Consider the following 13,720-nt stretch of genomic DNA (forward strand, 5'->3'; position numbering starts at 1 on the left):
AGGGGCACATTAAGTATCTGGAATAATCAAATAGTATCCTGCTTTGTTTAGGAAAAAAGATTTTACTTTTGTGGGGGTTTTTTGCTTTTCTGTTCATTTGTTTTAAATTAAGATAATCTTATTGAGAATATAGCATTTATCATTTTTCATTTCTGTTTTCCAAGACCAAACATTAAATACCTTGAGGTCACCTAAAACAGGGTGCCCCACCTTAGGGTAGACATATCCTCAGGCTTTAGAGATAAATCCTCTCAGTTCCCTGACAATTTCATACCTTCCCTTCCACTTCTCTTCAAATACTCAATCCATGGCCTTGTCATTATCAGGAACTGTTCCACTCCTGATAGTAAATTCATATATCCCACTCTCTGCCTACACCTCTTTATTCTTCCTGAGCACTCTCTCACAAATAAACTCATCATCTTCTCTCAAATCTGCTCTTCCTTCTATGCTTCCCATTTCAGTAAACAGCCGATTCATTCACCTCACTGACCATTATTCCTCTTTTTCCTCTTTCACATTCAACATGCCCTCCATCACTGAGTTCTTTAATCCTACCTCCTAGATATCTCTCATGTCCACCTATTTCTTCAACCCTCCTCCCACCAACATAGTCCAAGCCACCTTACTCCTTTCAAATAATTTTTTATAAAGCTCTCCTAAAAATCCTCCCTGCCTACCAGTCTTAACTCTCTCCAAATAATCCTCCACGGTGAAACCAGCATTATCTTTTTAACTAGTTTCTTCCCAGGTTTAAGATCCTTCCATTTTCCCCAGGATAAAGTCATCCAGGAAATTCTTTTTTTTTTTTTTTTTTTGGGGACTGAGTCTGGCTCTGTCATCAGGCTGGAGTGCAGTGGTGTGATCTTGGCTCACTGCAATCTCTACCTCCTGGGTTCAAGTGATTCTCTGGCCTCAGCCTCTAGAGTAGTTGGGACTACAGGCGCGCACCACCACACCCAGCTAATTTTTGCATTTTTAGTACAGACGGGGTTTCGCCATGTTGGCCAGGATGGTCTCAATCTCCTGACCTCATGATCCACCTGCCTCGGCCTCCCAAAGTGCTGGGATTACAGGCATGAACGACCGCACCTGGCCAGTTCAAATTCTTTAACATAACTTAAGGGTTCTTTATAATCTAGTCCTTATTTCAGCCTCATCTTTCACTACTCTCTTGGTATCTGCCCTCCCTTGCTCTCGTGATTCAGACATACTATACTCTGACTTTCTCCAAAATAATCCAAGCTCTTGAAGTGTATCTCTTGTCCTTAAGACAGGCCTGGCAAACTCTACTTTCCTCTTCACAAGACCAAGTCCTATTCACTCTTCAAGCCTCAACTTAGGCATCACTTCCTCTGGGCTTATTTTCCTGGCATTCCTGAAACTAGGTTAATTACCCTTGCAGATGTGTACTCTGCACTGTACACATCTATTATACGTCAAAATCAAGCACAAATCATATATGCCCACACTCCCCAAGACTGTGAAAGCCAAGCCTTGCTCACCGTTATTTCCACAGCACCCGGCCCAGTGGACTGTATTAATAAAGTAATGAAGTTACCAGTTATTTCAAACTGTGAAATAAATCGCCAAAATAACACAATAGTTACAAAGATTTTGAACTCAATAACTCCTGGATCAGAAGCATAATATTCCTTCCACTATACTTTGATACTTAATCTCACTTTCATAAACAATTTAACATTAATTATATATACAGTGTGTAACACAGAGTTAAAAGGGATCTAGATATCATCTCATTGTATAATTAAAGTGATGCCCAGAAAGGTTATTTTACTTATTAATGAACAAAACAGTATAACAGCAATGCCAAGATTAGGCATTTTGATGTTCATTAATTATATACTTTAATTTCAGGAATTAGGCTTTTAAATTTTTTAAGTTAAAACCTAAAGTTTATGTTTCTTCTAGAATAACAGTTATTAAAAACAAAATATATAAAATCAACACTTCACTTAAACGTTTCCACAAAATTAACTAAAGTATTAAAACAAATATAAGAATATTTCATTATGGTGTAAGAGTAATAAAGATAATATTAGGTCATTATTATAATTATACATTATAAACAACCTTGTTCAAGACAAATCAACCACGCTCAAGACACTATGGAACATACTCAATGAATAAATAAAAGACATAAAACAGGATTCATACTCCTGTTTTAAAATATGTTTTGGAAAACAAGATGCAACCACTGCAGAATTAAATAGAAGAATTCGGTGAAAGTAGTTACTTAAATTGTTAACACTTTCAAAGAAAACAGTTTTCTCCTAGGAGTTTTGGGAATATAAAGAGAAATTACAAACTACTGCCCGAGGAATCAGCATAAATTCAAAATTTCTTAGCTTAATAAGCCAAAACGGCTCTGAAACAATGAAACTCCAATATCAATAGCATACCAGCTGCCTGGTTTCTGGTGTCTAAATACTCTTACCCAATAAAGGAAAACTTGAAATAATGTAATGACTGATTGCAGGACAACAGCAGGAGATGACCATAAGATAAGCCTGGAATATCTTACTGGTCCAGAATGCAAGAAAGTGCTCAACAAATGATGGGAACATGTTAAAACAACCAATGAGTTAATGTGAAGAAGTTTCCACTAACCAAATGTGGGTTAATTTGGAACATCAAAATGAATACTGGCAGGTAATAGACAATAACCTACTTAATAAAAAAGAATCTGTGATATATTGATATCAAAATGAATAGGACAAGGTCTTCTTTAAAACAGACTAGAATGCCCACTAATAAATGGAGAGGGAATGATGGTTAGAAAAACACTATTTTGCAATTCTGTGTAATAAGTAATTCAGGCAAGAGTAATCAATGAATGCTAAAACCATTCTGTAAGCGTTTGGAGGAGGAAATTTTCAGTCTCCAACAGATTACTGAGTAATAACAAGGGGGACTATGATACCTTTTGTAATAGAGAAAACTAGCAGGTAAATCCTTAACTAAGTGGTCCAAATAAACATCAACAACATAGTCAAAATGACACCATACTGCCTCATGATGTGATGCACTGAGAATACACCACCACTTACATGGGATTTCTGCCAAAAATGCAAACCCTGAATCTAATTACAAAGAAGCAACTGGACAATCCAAACCAATGTACATCCCACAAAACAAAGGGTCTGTACTCTACAAAACCCAAGAATTAAAAAGGCTGAAGAACTGTTTCAGATTAAATACAAGAGATATAATTAAGATACATTGTATAATATTGGAATGGGAAAAATATTAAAGGATATTATTGACACTACTGGAGAAATTTCAACACCAACTGTACATTAAACAATAAGATCAATATTAAATGTCTTGAATCTCCCATACTAATGTAAGAATATGCCCTTATTAGGAGATACCAGTTGAAGCATTAAGGGGTAAGGGAACTTGATGTGTGCAACCTCCTCTCAAATGGTTCAACAATAAAAATAATTTTAATAGGCAGAGAACAAAAAAGAGAAAAAAAGGAGATGAGGAAAAATATCTATTCTTGATATTACATAACACCAGATATGTTCAATGATATTCCATGTGGTTTCCTTGTTGGAAATGTACACAGAGCATTAACATAGCATTTCCCTGTATATAACCTGAATTTAATCAGACCTGTGATGTTTTGCCACTGACTTTAACTAAATAAACTTGCATCATTGGCATACTCTAGACCAGGGTCCCCAACACCAGGGCCACAGACCGGTACAGTCCATGGCCTGTTAGGAATGGGGCCACACAGCAACAGGTGAGCAGCAGGCCAGCGAGTGAAGCTTCATATGTATTTATAGCCGCTCCCCATCACTTGCATTACCGCCTGAGCTCCACCTCCTGTCAGTCAGATCAACGGCAACACTCAACTCTCACAGAAGCACAAACTCCACTGTGAACCGCACATGCAAAGGATCTAGGTTGTGCACTCCTTATGAGACTCTAATGCCTGATGAGATCTTTAGTCACTGTCTCCCATCACCCGCAGATGGGACCCTCTAGTGGCAGGAAAACAAGCTCTGGGCTCCCACTGATTCTACATCATGGTGAGTTGTGTAAGTATTTCATTATATATTACAATGCAATGATAATAGAAATAAAGTGTACAATAAATGTAATGTGTTTGAATCATTTTGAAACCATCCCCTCCCCCCACCATTTGTGGAAAAATTGTCTTCCACAAAAACAGTCCCTGGTGCCAAAAAGGCTGGGAATAGCTGCTCTAGGAAGAAGATGTAATCAAGGAGTTTCAAACTGTAAATAAAATAATAATCTCTGCTTCCAGACTTTGTACCCACTCTGCAAATATAAAAAGAGAGCAAGAATGACAAAGCAAATGTGGTATATGTTAACAACTGGTGAATCTGAGGCAGATATAAATGGGAGTTCATTGTACTATTCTTGTAACTTTTCCCTAGGTTTGATTTTTTTCCAAAATAAATTAAAAAAAAAAAAGTCTGTCAACCCTAAAACTTTACTTTGTGGAAATTAAGCCATTTCTGAAAGAAAACAAAAACGAAACCTTAACCCCCATATTCTTCTCTCCCTTTCTCTTCATAATCCATATCATCAATTAGATTTAACCCCATTAACAAAAAGGTTTTCAGTATAAAATAAACATTTTGCCAAAGGAGTCCCCAATTTACAAATGGGATATGTTCCAAAAGCCTATTTGTAAGTCAGCTATTTAGAATGGGGAATGACTTTCACAATTACAAATGGTGGTTGGGTTCCTAATGTTGGCCACAAAAGTTCTTTGATGTATTTTCATTAGCAATACAGCTGAATAAGTAATGTATTTCACGTATACTATGTTAATTTCCTTAAAGTTCCCCCCTCAACTTGGAGCTTTTCTGTAAACATATGAAATTAGCTGGATAAGCTAGGGGGAAGGAATAGGGCCAGAAGGGATGTTGGCTAGTAAGGAATAACAGGGATATGCACTTCAAACTAGAAATACTTCCTTCAGACAAGATGGCTACTCAGTGCCCGGCAAGAAAGCAAAATAGAATCTAAGGAAATGCCCTTGTGCTCCACAGCTCTCGAATTCCTGCCCCTTAGAACGATAATGATAGTATGTTAATAGAAAACACATAAAGTAAGATTATAATCTGGTAAGTACCTTTATGATTTTTAAAGCGTGATTTGAGAAAACTGGTCTGTGGCTGGTTATTTCCGTTGATTAGGACAACTTCTACTCAATTCAACATTTACTGAGAATTCACTATATCTACTATGATAGGTTAGTTGGTAGATACTGAGCACACAAAAAGAGCTAGCTGGTCCTTGACATAGCAACTCAGCCTAATAGAAGAAACTGACATCAATTATAATATTCTAAATACCTAACAAGGGATTTACTCTAAAACAAACAGTGCATATATCATGGGCACACAAAAGCAAGAGCAAAAAACTTTCGTCTAGGAGATTAAAACTGGTATCACAGATGACATTTGAGCCAAGACTTAAAGGATAAGTAGTTCAGTAACTATTACTATGTGAGCAAGACAGCATTCCGATCATTGGCAAAAACATGAACAAAGATACAGAAGCATCAAATATCTACTATCTTCCAAGTGCCAGGCAGCATGCTAATGCCTGGGGATACAGCTAAGAATAAGATGAACAAGGCCTCTGCCTTCATGGAGTTTATATTCAGGTAATGGACAAATACCATAAATAAGCAATAACTAAGCAAACCAGGTATACACAAATTACAATTGTTTTGAAGGAAATAATCTGTGTAAGAGAGTAAAATGGTAGAGTGCAATATTAAATAGGATGGTCACATTAGGCCTCTGAGTGAGAAGTGAGATTTGGGCCAAGCTCCAAAGCGTTTGGCCAAGCCAGACATTTGAAGAATATCCCAAGGAGGGAGTACAAAAAGTGCAAAAGGCCCTAAAAGAAAGGGTGCATTTAAGAAACACTGAGAGGCCTTCGTGGCTGGCATCCAATGAATGAGGGGAAGAATGATGAGAAGGAGAAAGATCATTCAGGGCCATTTTGGCCACAGAATGGAGGACAGCCTTGATTTTGAGAGGAATGGGAAGTCACTGGAAGATTTTAAGCAGAAAAATGATATGATCCAATGTAGACTCTTAAAATGATTCTTAGGCTGCTGTGTGAAGGAAAAAAAAAACTTGTGTGGAGCAAGAGGAGAAATAAGCCCACTTAGAAAATTACTGCAGTATTTCATGCAAGAGAATGATGGCTTAAAATAAAGAGGTGGCAATGAAGACTAAGAGCAGTGGACTGCTCAAGATAAAGTGGGAAGGTACAACAGGACATGGGGATAGATTGGATTTAAGAGAAATGGAAAGAATCAAGAATAATATCGTAAGTTTTTGGCTTAGGTACTGCCATTTATGGATATAGGGAATGCCAGCAGAAACACCAGGGTTTAGAGGTAGGAAGAAGGCTAGGGGAGAGGAAAAATATAGCTATATTTTAGCTATATCATTTATATTATATCTGAGATTCCAACTAGACTTCCAAGTGAATATCAAACTCAAGAGAAGTCTGGGCTGGAGAAATAACAGTAGTAGTCATCAGCATGAAAACACATAGCCTTTTCAGATTAGCACTAATAGTTGGCTTTGACTAGGGCATAGAAACTGAAAGGTGATGGCTGAAAATGAGCCTCAAAAGATACAACGGAATCATATTATAAAGTGAGCCATGACTAATAGCAATAGCAGTAGCAGTAATGATAGTAATAGTAGGAGGAAAATTAATGCAGGTTATATACCAGGCACTGCACTTTATAATACACACCTCATCTAATCCTCTCAAAAACCATATGAAATAATGTTATAATTACTATTTTATACACTAAGCCTCAAAAATCCTAAGAACTTGCCAAAGAACACAAAGTGTAAGTAGCTAAATAAGAACACAGTAGGTATTTTAACTTAGGATGGAAAGTCTGTTGTTGTTGCTGTTTTTTTTTTTTTTTTGGAGACAGAGTCTCACTCCATCACCCAGGCTGGAGTACAGTGGCGTGATCTCGGCTCACTGCAACCTCTGCCTCCTGGGTTCAAGCGATTCTCGTGCCTAAGCCTCCAGAGTGGCTGGGATTACAGGTGTGAGCCACTACGCCCAGCTAATTTTTGTATTTTTAGTAGAGACAGGGTTTCGCCATGTTGGCCAGGTTGGTCTCGAAGTCCCGACTTCAGGTGATCCGCGCACCTCCACCTCCCAAAGTTCTGGGATTACAGGCATGAACCACCACGCCCAGCCAGGAAGTCTGATTTTATAGGCCAATCTTCTATCCCTGACATTACTGCCTCTCTATTGATCTCATATGCCTTCAAAGTTGTTTTTTTTTTCTTTAAGAAGAAATGACACATAGATCTGAATTCTAGAAATATAATTCCAATTTCTATGTAGAAGATGGACAGCTAAGGATGAGGATGAGAGGTCAAACAGGCTAATATAGTATTACTCAATGCAAGAGCAGCTTGTTTTATTAAGCCCAAAAGTTACAAGTTCTCTTACCAGGTCGAACGGGAAGCAGCCCTTTGTTCCAAGTGTCACAAATCATGCCTCAAATGAATCCAAGTCAACCTGCACATGCATGCTGCTGGTCACACAAGTAACGAAGTAAAAACGTCCAGCTCATGCAGTATAAACTTACTGATCACTGCTGAAAACATTTCTCAAGCATATAATTTTAATAATGGTGAGAATTTTTTAAGTCCATGTATTAAAGTTTTTTGTTTTGTTTTTGCTTTGTTCTATTTTTTCCTGTTTATTTTGTTTTTGAAGTTTATATTTTTGTGTACGGAAATAAAATTAGTATTAATTCAAGACAACCACAAAAAGACATGCCCGGGTTGGTATTTACTAGACATTTGATTAATTAATATGTTTTTCGCCCATGTTTGTTCCTCTGGCTTTTATCAACATCACTTGTTAAAATAATGATGAAGTAAATTACCTGCCTTCATACACCAATGTTGAAATATGGTATTCCACCTCAAAAGGAGCTAATATTTTTAAATCATATGCTTATGATTTCATCTTGACTAAGATAATTAAAATATTAAATTCAGTAAACATCAATTAAATTCAGTAAATATAAATATTAATTATTAAAGTATAAATAAAGCCTCTATATAAAAATTTAGTACTTATTAAATAAGAACCAACCTATATCATGTGCTATGTGTAAGACTTACTAATTAACAAATGGATTTACACTCTTAATTATAATAAACCGGACACAAGGTCCATTTCTTATAAGGCACACAGATAGACTATACACAAAGAAAATCATTAATTTCACACCAAATAAAAGTATTTAAAAAATTACAGATTAACTGTTAAAGAAGTTACTTTAAAATATGAAAATAATCTTCAATATTAAAATATTTAAAAACTTTTCTTCAGTAGATAAAGCTATTTTAAAATACCTATTCAAGGTAGATTACAAAAGTATTCTTCTAATTTTAAATTTTAAATACCATATCTTAGAGACCACTCCCACAGACAATCCCTAAAAGACAGAATTCACTGAAGATTGGGAAACTATTTCTATTTAACTTGAATCTTTAGAAAAATATTTGGGGAGACTATGGAGATTAGAAACAAACTATGGTTGAAGATCAAAATTCTAATGTTTTAAAACAGCCAATCAAGTATTTTATGTATAATCTGACAATGAATTTAGGATGCTGGGATATTTTATCCAAAACAAATACATAAGCATTCTCTATTGATACACTATACGAAATCCTTTTGGTCACAAACACTAAACGTATAGGTACTGGGCAGGGTACCTATATAATCTTCAGCCAGAAGGGATGCAGAGAGATCAAGCAACACACATTTTTGCACATTAAGCTTCAGGCAGTGCGCTAGAATTTTACACTCATTATCTCATTTAATTCCAACACGGGACAGGTAATGTAATTCTATCTCATTTTACAGGAGATATCTCAACTTAGTCAGCAGTGGAGCTGGATCTGAATCAAGATCTGACTAGAGTCAAGCAGCCTTCCTTTACTGGGGCTTGCAAATCAGCATATGTTAAAGCATTCTCTTGCTTGAGGTTATCCAGCTTAAAGGGTGATCTGATTTTCATATTTACACTTATTATTTAAACATTAGCAGAGAAGGCACTCACTTCTCCATTTACTAAGAATCCACAGATTTTCTTTCTTAATAGTGATCATTTTCGGTCCACAACCAGTTTTCTCATAGTGTCATTGCATAAAAAAAACTTTGGCTAGACTTTGAAACATTCATATGTACCATGAGTAACCGGTGCATGGTCTTATGACAAGACAGAATATTTGAAATCAGAAATGCCCCCAAATCCAGGCCCATTATCATGGTATATTACACCACATTCTTCTTGCCAGACTAAAAGCAGCAAAGGGAGGAAAAAAGATGGTTTTCCAAAACTGACAAGCATGCTACTTTTCAGTAACAAATTTGTTTACGGCTTCTTCCTCCTAAATCAGAACACAAATCTACTGCAAATATTTAACTAGACTATTTCAAACTTCAAAATCATATTCTAATAAACATTTCCATAATTACTTAACCAACCTCAGAATATAATTCAATACTCCTCTTTCTGGCAGGCAATTAATGGATGACACTACTATTGCTGGAATATTAATAAAATTAGTATTAACCCACAATGTATTCTAGATGGAAAAGGCAAATTGTAATGAAATGGCTTTGAAAAACATAACATCACCATTTGAAACAACTCAACATTTTTAAGAGATTATTTCCAACTGCATTTACAAAAAAACAATCTTTGTCGCACATGCCCACATGAAAACAAACTCTAAGAATACAGAAGGAAATTGTTCTCAAACCATAATTCAACATGGTGACATTACAATTATTTCTGGGCCTCAATAAGCTATTTTCCTTCCACTGAACACCCCTCAGAATGTAACTTTTTAAAAAACTTTTGAAGGCAAGTAAAGAGTTAAGTGTAATTTTAACACTTCTGTTCTACTATGAAATAAAACCACAATTTTATATATAACCATAGTGTGAATCAAAGGAAATAGGGAAGCAAATAACTGCGTTTAGAGAGGTCACCATTACTTCACAGTCACTGTTTTCACTAAGTAGCTACTGGAAGCATACTCTTCAACAAAATTGTTAATCTAGAGTCTACAATCATTCAAATCACCAGTTTTAGCTCTTCAGAGTACTTTTGATTATTATAACACCATTATCACAACTTTTTGCAACAATGCTCACTGAGAATTAAAATAAAGGTGATTCTATTGTCAATTAATGCATCACCATATGTAACAAATACTGATCTTAATGTTTTATGATAAACATACGTGTGTTTATGACATTTAATATAAACGAATCTAAATCGGCATCTGCTTTAGTGAAAACTTTTGAGTCCCTAAAAGTTGTAATTTACAGAAAAAGAGAGACTGAGCTCTCCAAAAAATTCACACACCAAAAAAAAATTGTACATACAAAAGCCATAAAGGCACAATACAGTTATTTTTATCCTCACTTCCTAAATTCATATTAAAAGAAATGTCATTTTTGTATGTTTAAAAAAGAACTATTTTGTTTACCTTTTCCACAGACTGTTCAAGAACTGCCAAGGTACCACAGATCTTAAAACTGACAACTAGAGTACTTAGCAGTTGCCAAAACAACACAGCTGGATTCTTAAAGGGAAAGTACTCTTGGGTAATGTACACCTAATTACAGCTTTAGAGAACCTCCTCTTCATATAGTAATAGATGATACAAGACACAAGGGAAACATACTGTGCTAAAAACCCGAAAAAAATGTTAGACAATGTTTGTTTAAAAATACATATGCTATTGTTAATACATCACGGCAGGCCTTTCTAACAGGGCATTTATTGGAAGCCCAATCTCACTGTAAACTAAAACGCAGGTTAACACTACATTACAGTCAAGCTACACACGGTTCCCTGCTGGACCATAACAGGAGGCTCGCTTCACAGCTCAGGAATCTATTTCAGATGTGAGCAACAATTCTACAGTTACACTTTTAAAGAAAAACTGTTTTCTTATTCAGGATTGCTCACCTTTTCCAAACTTGTTTGCGCTATCTCACTTACTTTAAGAAACCTCACTGCTCAAAGGCATGAAATCAAGCCAAAAAGCAAAGTTTCTAACACAAAAAATCTTTCTGCGTGCTGGGATCTACCTGAATGGCAGGGGGCAGCCAGCGGTTCCCTGTGCAGCCCCTCTGTCCCCGCGACGTCTCCCTGCACGATCGGGCGTCCGCAAGCGCAGGTGTCCGCCGCAAAGAGCGACACCGCCACTGACATCTACACACTCACAGAATTCATACCTAAGCGTTCCGCCCCGTTAGACCAATCTTCTCCCAAAGCAGAAGTGGGGGAACTTCTTCAAGTCCAACAGGGAAGAAGGCCCCCCGCACTTGGGGCTAATCCCTTCAGGGAGACCCCCGGACTTGGAGGGAAAAGGGGAAGGAAAGGGCCCTCGGGGCGCACTGCCCCGGAGAAGCTCCGGGGGCCCCAGAGAACTCCTTCAACTTTCAAGGAGGCGACGTCCACCACCGCCCCCCGGCCCCAAGCGGTGCGCGCCCGGGGAGGCTGCTTGCCACCAGCCCGCGCCGCTGAGCTGCCCTCGGCCCGCCCAGCCGAGCCCCATCCAGCCGCCCAGCCGAGCCCCATCCAGCCCCCCTGCCCGCCCTCGGGGCACCCCGCCCCCACCTCCCCGGGCGCCTAGCTCCTCAGCGCCGACCCCGACCCGACCACCCCTCGCCGCCTCCCAGCACCCTACCCGCCCTGCCGACGCACGGCCGCGATCCTGGCCCCCTCCAAGCCGGACATGGCCTTGTCCAGGGGTCCCCGGAGCCCCGCGGGCGACCCTCTCTGCCGCGCCGTCCCCCACCCCAGCACCCCCACCCCAACCCCTACTCGGCCCCCTAAGCGAGACACGGCCCCCTAAGCAAGACACCGCCCCCCTCCAGCACTGCCGGCCCCGCGGACCGAGCCCCGCTGCCCGCGGCCCTCACCGTGTCTCTGGATTAGCTAGCGGGCGCGCACACGCCGCAGCCCGGGCCCGCCACCAGCGCTCCGCGCCGCCCGGAGCCGCCTCTTTCAGCCCGGGACTCGCCGGGATATCCGCGCACGGATCCCCACACCGGGGCTATTTTTAGGAGACAGGCCCCGGCCAGACCGGAACTCGTTCTGTGGTGCGCTTGCGCACTACGGCCTCTGCTTCGGTGTCCCTCCGCCAGCCCTGTCTTCCCCTCCCTCCTGGGTTGCCTTCCTCGCTTCTCCCGATCAGTTTCTTTTCAGGGCTGAATTATCCTCTCGGTGGATTCTAGAGTAGCTGGAATAGGAAAGACAACGGTAGGGCAAAGAGAGTCACAGTGCTTGGAAGCGGGCGCTATTCCACAAGGACGTGGGGGCGGACTATGTTTTTCCGGGTGGGTGAGGAGACGATCACCCGGCACAGGAAGGAGATGACGGCGGCTTGGCGCCGGGGCCGCGGGTTGGAGCTCGCTTCCCTCTGAAGGACCGTGTTCTCCTGGAAGGGATACTGGTCACTTGATGAGGGCCCAGGCGCCTCCCAGGGCGGGGCGGCCAGGCGGCGTCGCGCCCTGCCGCCCCCGCTCAGCCGCCGCCGCCTCCCTGACCGACCCGCGGGAGCCCAAGCCGGGAGGGGCCCGGTGACGCGGCGCGTGGCAAATCGCCGCGCGTGGCCCGCAGGGCAGCCGGGCGGTGAGGCTGCGTAGCGGAGCGGGGCGGGGCGCCGCGGCGGGGCGGGGCTCCCGGGGGCGGGGGCGGGGGCGGGGGCGGGGCGCGAGGCCGGCGGCCGCCCAGAGTCCGGGACCAGGCGGGTCCCTGGGCCAGCCCCCTCCCTCCCTCGAGGCGCTCTCGACCTCCCCAGACGTTGACTACCCACGCCCGCATTGTGGTCAGGGCCGCACCTGTGCTCGCCCCGGGGCATGGGCAGGTCACCCTCAGGAGCAAGCACAAGGGGACCCTCGGACCCGGGCTCGGAGAGAATGGGACTTGAAGGAATCTCGAGGGCGAGAAGGCCCTTTCAGACAGGCCAGCCGAGCTCCGCAGGTCCCAGGACAGTAGCAACCTCCTTGTTGTGACTTAATAATTGCTAGGATGCCTGGGGCGGTAAACCGTGATGGACATTTCGCGTATGACAGCTTATGTAATACAACGGCCCCATGAAGCGGATTCAGTTTCTATTCCCATTTTACAGATGAGGAAAGGGAAGCTGAGAGCTAAAGTGACCAGTCAGGGTCACAGCTTCAGAGGAGGGCTCTGAGGACTTGAACTCCTGACCACTCTGCATGCTGCCTTTTCTGAGACAGGTGCAAAGGGGATAGGCTTAGGACAGCCGTTGTGTTTTCTGGGGCTACTGATTTTGTTTAGAGAAGTCTTTAGGAGATGAGCCATTGTTGGCCCTCTCATCCGGAAGACCGCTCACCTCTGAAGTTTTTCGGGGCCACAGTGCCTGCGTGTGCCCCCAGAGGTGCCTGTGTAATGGACACGAAGCCAAATGGTTGTTTGCATTTGAAGATGAGAAATTCAATCCCACAGCACTTAAAACAAAGTGGTTGGGGTGGGTAAGCAGATGAGCAGAGGCTGTGAGCAGAGGAACTGGGAAGTTACAAAGGAAGCCAGAGACTGGCCGGCTTCCTCCCTCAAGGACAACGGGGCAATGTGCTGGGGAGAGCC

General features: G+C 41.4%; 1 protein-coding gene across 10 annotated transcripts in view; it reads right to left on the minus strand.

Moving 5' to 3' along the window:
- The window catches only part of MEF2A (myocyte enhancer factor 2A), a 160,761-nt gene extending 148,207 nt beyond the window's left edge, over positions 1-12,554 (minus strand). For 3 of the 10 annotated variants that reach the window (XM_050798584.1, XM_050798586.1, XM_050798593.1), the window contains exon 1: positions 12,031-12,551. The gene's annotated coding sequence lies outside the window, so the exon portion shown is untranslated. Of the gene's footprint in view, positions 1-12,030 lie in introns of all 10 variants that reach the window. The other 7 variants (XM_050798589.1, XM_050798591.1, XM_050798585.1 and 4 more) reach the window with 5 other exon arrangements.
- Positions 12,555-13,720: the final 1,166 nt, after the last annotated feature.

Source organism: Macaca thibetana, chromosome 7 (genome assembly GCF_024542745.1).
Source record: "Macaca thibetana thibetana isolate TM-01 chromosome 7, ASM2454274v1, whole genome shotgun sequence".
Lineage (NCBI taxonomy): Eukaryota > Metazoa > Chordata > Mammalia > Primates > Cercopithecidae > Macaca > Macaca thibetana.